This window comes from Mustela erminea, chromosome 4, assembly GCF_009829155.1.
Source record: "Mustela erminea isolate mMusErm1 chromosome 4, mMusErm1.Pri, whole genome shotgun sequence".
NCBI classification, from domain to species: Eukaryota; Metazoa; Chordata; class Mammalia; order Carnivora; family Mustelidae; genus Mustela; species Mustela erminea.
In genome coordinates, this window is record NC_045617.1 from 569639 (window position 1) to 576358 (window position 6720).

Consider the following 6720-nt stretch of genomic DNA (forward strand, 5'->3'; position numbering starts at 1 on the left):
AGGTCCGAAAAGACGTCCACGAGGAGCGCGCAGCCCCGGGACGGGACTCTAGACGCAGGACAGAGACGCAGCCGCTCCCTGCCGCACGTGGGGCCGACCTCGCTCTCACCTGCAGAAAGTCCTGTGCGCAAAGAAGTCATGTGGGAGGTACAGGCCCACATTTGGTGGGAATGGGGGGGCCTTGGACACTGTGCAAAGAAACCAGTGTGCTATGCACGGAAGGTGTGTCTAGAGGAATGACCCCATCGGACTGGTGGTTGGGGAGTGAAGTTCTCTGGCTCAGAGGACGGACTGGAGAGGCGAGAGAAGTCGGGGTCTCCACAGTCCTCAGACGGGAACAAGGACAGGCTAGGGCAGTATCTGAGGTGGCAGGACGGGTAGGAAATTGAGAGGGGGCTGGCGTGTGCCCCTCGAATTTCTAGCCCCGGAGTCTGGGCTCATGGTGGTGCCTTCCGTGGAGACAGCGCGCACAGGAAGGGCGAGCGGAGCGGACACTAGTGAGGGGATGTGGCCTGTGGGGTGCTGGCGCTCCACTGTCCAGGAGGCAGAAGGTGGAGCCTCAAGGTCAGGGCTCGACATAGCTGGGAGTCTTCAGCATAAAAGCAAGCGGGGAAGAAAATCTGAAGTTAGAGCAAAATCCTATTGCACTTTTTTTTTTTTTTTAAGATTTTATTTATTTATTTGACAGACAGAGATCCAAGCAGGCAGAGAGGCAGGCAGAGAGAGAGGAGGAAGCAGGCTCCTTGCTGGGCAGAGAGCCCGATGCGGGGCTCCATCCCAGGACCCTGGGATCATGACCTGAGCTGAAGGCAGAGGCTTAACCCACTGAGCCACCCAGGAGCCCCTATTGCACCTTTTTGTGACTTGTAAGTGTTGGTTTGCTCATCTCCTGCGTAGAGAATGCTTTTATTTGGGAAAGAAATTTGGTCTGACATCTAGTTTAAGGAAAGTAAGATTTCTCCCTGGAATTCCTTAATGGGAGGTAAGAACAAGAAGAATTCAGTCCTTGGTGTAATTGAGAGTCTGAATCCCCTTGGGCAACTTTGGAGAGCGCCACGAAGCCAGACAAGGGGGAGAAAACGAGGATTTGAGGAGTACTAGGGACGCGCAGGGTCAGGGCCCTACGCAGGGGACACGGCCAGCAAGGAGCCCTGCAATGAACACCGGACGTTTTCCGGGAATGAGGACCAAGAATCAGAGGCGAGTGGCTTCCTTCTCTGCACAGTACAGGCCCACCTCTGGGCCTTCCACAGAAAGTGGCCCCGCAGTCAGCCTCACGCTCAGGCAGCCCCCCCGGGATCAGCATGCGGAGGGCCGGCCCGGGAGATTGCCACCCCGTCAGGCGCCCCCTGACCCGGCGTGCCTCAACGACTCTGGTTTTGTATCTAGTGCGCGTGATCTGTGGAAATCCTCACTTTTCCCAAACCACAGCAAATACCACCAGCGTGGGGCACCGCAGACCTCCCCTAGCGGGACGCACGCTGAGTCAGCGCACGGACCCACTGCAGCAAACACCTGCCTCGCTCGTTTCTGCTGGTCCCGCTGCGGCCGCCCCTCCGCGGCCGGCTGCTCCCGAGCACTTGTGGGCGACTGTGCGCTTGCTCCCGACCTGAGGGCTTCCAGCCTCTCCGCACAGGGACACGGCCGACTGCTTGTGCAAGCCTGAGCTGTTGGGTTTTGTGAGCAGTACTTCTACTGGCCGACTCACCCATCAGCGTGCTCAGGGTTGGTGCTGTGAACTCGAACTTGGTGAACGGGACGGAGGGTTCTGCTTTTGGTGCCCGACAAAGGACCTGATACCCGGGTCTCATTCTGCTGGGTCCGCTTGGAGAAACTGACCTCCTCCTGCTGCTTCCCAGGTAACATCTGGGAATGTGTCCTCCAGGCGGTCTGCCAGGAGCCCGGCCCCTGAGGAGTGGACGGGCCCACGGCCAGCGTCCAGACACCAGCCAGGGAGGGGAGGCGGGCTTGGGGAGACATCCTGTGGACATGAAGGATGCCTGCCGTCCAGGGGCAGCTGTGGTGTGTGCAGAGCACCAGGGAACTGGCGGGGGTCTGGCAAACACCTGCCATCTCTGCCAAGACACGGAGCAGAGCAGGCCTGGGAGCCAGCATGGGCGTCTGGGGTGGGCTCTGCTGATCCCTAACCCTGAGTCCCAGAGAGACCCCCACCCCCACCCCGGCCACAGGGATGTCCCCCTGCACTGCCCTAAGCCACTCCTGTGGGGAGACATGGACATAGCACTAGGTGATGGCCAGGAACCCGAGACGCAATACCCACACCTCCTCCTGCTTCCAGCTCCGGAACGGGGTCAGCCCTGCAGGCGCGGAGACGGGAGCACAGTCTCACCCAAGAAAACACCTGCTAACTTTCTCAGAATCACACGGCAGAATTCTGGGGAGGACCGACCCTGCTCCGGGGCTGCATGGCGCAGGTGACACGGTACTGGCTCAGGTGAAACGTTCTGACTCCAGACCTCCTGATGGCCACAGCGCACGGGCACTGCCCCGGCCGGGCTTCCCGGGCACACCTCAGAGAAAGAGAACCCAAAGCTCTGGGAGGTACGAGTATCGGAGTTTTGTTGTTATTTGCAATTTTACTTGAGCCAGCGCACACGAGCAGGGGAGCAGCAGGCAGAGGGAGAAGCAGGCTCCCTGCTGAGCAAGGAGCACCTCCCCCGCCCCCACCGCCCCAGACGTGGGGCTCGATCCCAGGACCCTGGGATGATGACCTGAGCTAAAGGCAGACGCTCAGCCAACTTGAGCCACCAGGTGCACCTACTTTAGTTGGGTTTTTAACGAGTGGCTTACTTGGTACCCAACGTCCACAAGCAGCGTCCAGACAGAGAAAATACACCGGTCAGGGGACCCCGGCAAACCTGGCCGGTCTGTGGTGACTGTCGTTCCCTACACACAGGGACGGTGACACAGGGAACTGCCACCCCCTACACTAGTCACCCAGTCTCAGTGGCAAGGACGGGACCTGGTGTCGGGTCCCGAGAGGGTGCTCGTCAACAGGCTGCAGGGTCGGAGTGCGCAGCAGGACCAGCCCCCAGAGACTGGTGGCAGCCGCCCCGTCAGGGAGCGCTGCGGACGGGAATATGTGGGCAGCCACGGACGCCACCCCCCTCGGCTGAGTACGCCAACAGTCCCCAGGGCCGGTCAACAGAGAGGTCACTACACAGCCACATCCATCCCCCAAATTCCCAGGACCAGCAGCTCACACCCAGAACCTCTTTCCTAGGGGGTTGGCTGAGTCCCCTGACCCTCAAACAAGGTCTAACACAGTGGGGAGGGCAGAGCGGAGACATGCAGAGTAACCTCTTTCCTCCAAGACGGTAAAAACCCAAAAGCAGTTTTGCTTTAGTGGGAAGCCCAGACGTGAGACGTGGGACCTGCGCCCAGTGCACCTCGGAGAGAGGCAGGTGGGCATGGTGGGCGCCATGGGCTGCGACACATCGAATCAGATCAGAACCCAGTGGCAGAAGCTGCCTCAGATGCGGTCACTTCATGGGCACAGACGGCCGCAGGACCGCTCCGGCACACATTCTCGTCCACCAGCTGCAGGACCCACCACAAGCAGGGTGTGCTCCGGGGTCGTGTGGAAGGGCTGGGTCACCTCGCCAGGGCACGAGTACGCCGGAGGACCCGCAGCCTGACAGTCCCATCCTGCGGGACGTGCCGACAGCTCAGCCACCGATGGCGTGTGTGGACAGGAAGCATGCCCTGGACGCCTGGACAAAATACACGGATGCCGGGGGTGGGGGCAGGGAGAGGAGAGGTCTTGAAGGGTCAGGGATCCAGCGATCGGGGACTGTTCACAACCACAGCCACGAGGAAAGACACCAGTGAGACTCCCGGCTTCTGGAAGCAACACGTACCAGATGTGGGCATGCCGTGCATACAAGCACCAATGGGCCCACAATATGCCGGCTCTGCATGAGGTCCAGAAAGAGACAGTGCCCTGGCCGTCGGGCCGCAGTACTGACACAGGGCCTCCAACGGGCTGGGACAGACTCAGACGCTGCGTATCACCAGGGACACCTGGTCCGTGACTGGAGCCTGTCACATGCCATCTGACCCCTCGTGGCCTTGGGCTGGGCAGTCGCGCGAGCATGCGGTCCTTACTCCGAAGTGATGTGCACACGAGCCTGGGCTCGAGCGTGTCCTGAAGGCACAGCAGGTGTGCTGCTACGGCAGCGATGCCCACGGTCCGCTGGCGTTTCCTCTGGCCTGCGCCAGTGAAAAAGACGGTTCGCTCTTCACGATGTTATTTTAGAGACGAGGGAGAGAGAATCTCAAGCAGGCGCCACATGGAGCACAGAGCCCGACGCGGGGCTCGATCTCCCCATCCTGAGATCATGCCCTGAGCCGAAACCGGGCATCGACACTTAACCACCAAAGCCAGCCAGGAGCCCCGCCTGGAAAAAAGGTCTGTTTGGTCTCTGAAGAACAACGCTGGTCGCGCCGGAAGGTGAAGGCTGGTAGGGCTGGTCCAGAGGCAGCGCGGGAGGGACCACAGGTCAAGCGCTGCGCGTCAGCATCCGCGTGACCTGGTGCACACAATGGCCCTGGGGATGGGCCTGCAGGAAAGCAGGCGGTGACGGACAGGATGTCGTAGGGAACAGGGGCGGATTCAGCGGCAGGTGGGATCTCACTGTGGACAAAGGCCAAGGGCCGGAAGCAGCTAGAGCTCCTAAACGGAGCAACACGCAGAGGTCCCCTCCGGCGTGGGAGCTCTCCCCTGGCATTCAGGGACACCGGGACCCACCTGTGGATGTCCGTGACCTTTCCCTGCCTGGCAGTGGCCCCCACAAAGCCTGACTCACGGCCGTGGTTCTGAGAGCGCTGCTTCCGAGAGGTCCCTCTCCCACGGAAGCCCAGCACGAGTCCGTGGGCACCCCACCTCAGCACAGGCTCTGCACCCCGAGCAGCGGCCTGACAGCATGGCAGGGCTCCAATGGAGATGCCGGCCTGCGGCGGAGCCCTGTGTCCTGAATTGCCGGCGATGCTTCACACCATGGCCTTCCCCACAACACACAGCTGGAGGAAGCATGCGACGCGGGGACGGTCCCTCCCACGACGCCAGCCACTGGTGCGTCTCAGAATCTGGGGCCCTGCTGGTGTATCTGGGCGTATCTGCTCCTGAGGAAGATCTGCTCCACAGACGGACACAGGTGTCCCAGTGGCCTGCAGGCCGAGAGGCCATTGGGCTGCAGGGGACGCCTCGTGCCAATGAACCAAAAGGCAAAGCCGGCGGACTCTGACAGCTTGGGGCACTGCTCCCCACTCCCTGGGGGACAAGCAGCTGCCGGACGGGGGCAGGCAGCAGTGTGTCTGGAATTCAGAAGATCCTCTGGGAAACCTCTCAGAATTCCCACTTCCCACCATCAGAGCCAACGGCAAACGAGTTGCCCACACCAGGAAGGCTTCTTGGAGGGCACCTCTCAGGAAGGGCGTCTGCGCCAACCGAGCAGGTGAGGACCACCACCACCAGAAGCGAGCAGCCGAGGGCAGAGGAACACGAGAGGAGTGTAGCAACGGGATTTTTACCAGCAACACCTGCCCTCCAGATGCAGAAGCGAGACGCACGGGAGCTCCGGCCTCTCCTCACACGCTGGGCGACGCCTCCGCACCGTCACTTCCCATTGCAGCTCCGACAGCAGGAGAGTTCAGAGCTTAGGCTAATCCCATAAATGTTCATTTAAACTAGAGTCTGTCTAAGAACAGTGTGACCCTTGCAAAAGAACATGCCCCAAGAGCAGAAGCTTGTAGATCTGGGGTCTACACCTGCAGCAGAAGGCAGGGCAAAAGCTCGGTTCTCTCTGTCCTTACCTGGAGTTTAGTTTAAAAGGGGGTAGTGGTGCTGAATTGGCAAAGGGATGGATGGAATGCTCCAGAATGTCTGCTGTCCCCCAGCACCACCCCTTGCCTGTGAGGTCTCTTCAGCACTGCTCTCCGACACCAGAGAATCCAGAGACACAAAAGGTAGACACTGTTCCTTGGGCTCGAACCTGCCTAGGAGGTCTGGACCTTGGAGAAGAGGCCACGATTCACGGTGTGCGGCCGAGTGCACATGCAGACCTGAGGTCAGGGACAGCCTCACAGTGGGTCCGAGAGCGACTGGCTTTGCTTCTGTCAGCAGAGACAGATGCTCCAGACAACAGTGTCCAGAGCCCTTGAGAACCACAGCCTTCAGCTCTCCAAGCAGGACGGGGCTAACTGCACCCACTCCCCTCACGCCAGCTCTCCCCGCGCCCTACCCAGACACGTGCCAGGGCTCCGGCGCTCGCGGCCACACAGGGATGGGCAAACCTGCCGCCTGGTACCATGTCCACCCACCCCACCTCCCTCCCCAGCTCCGTCCCCTAGGATCTGGATCAGTCCACCTCACTCTCTCAGCTCCAACGATGAGGCTGGACTGGCCACACTCCTCCTCTGGGCCCCAGTGGGGGTCTCAGGAGTGGAGCCGACCCAGCCCAGCCGGTGAGCACAGGGGACAGGGTCCTGGCCACACGGACCGTTTTCAAGAATTTTCTGGGTGACATGTGGGTAAAAAGCTCCTCCTGGACACTGCGTTGTGGTGTGGGGACCAAAATGGTAGAGCCTAGGTTTCACACAAAGGCAGGAACAGCCATTCAGAAAGCTGCAGAAAAATGAAACTTGATCCCTGGTCAAACAGAGCCTGCCACTCACCCCACTGCGGCTTTTCAATCTCCA

General features: G+C 60.5%; 1 pseudogene; it reads right to left on the minus strand.

Moving 5' to 3' along the window:
* Window positions 1-4009: 4009 nt before the first annotated feature.
* On the minus strand, window positions 4010-6675 carry LOC116587933 (annotated as a pseudogene).
* Window positions 6676-6720: the final 45 nt, after the last annotated feature.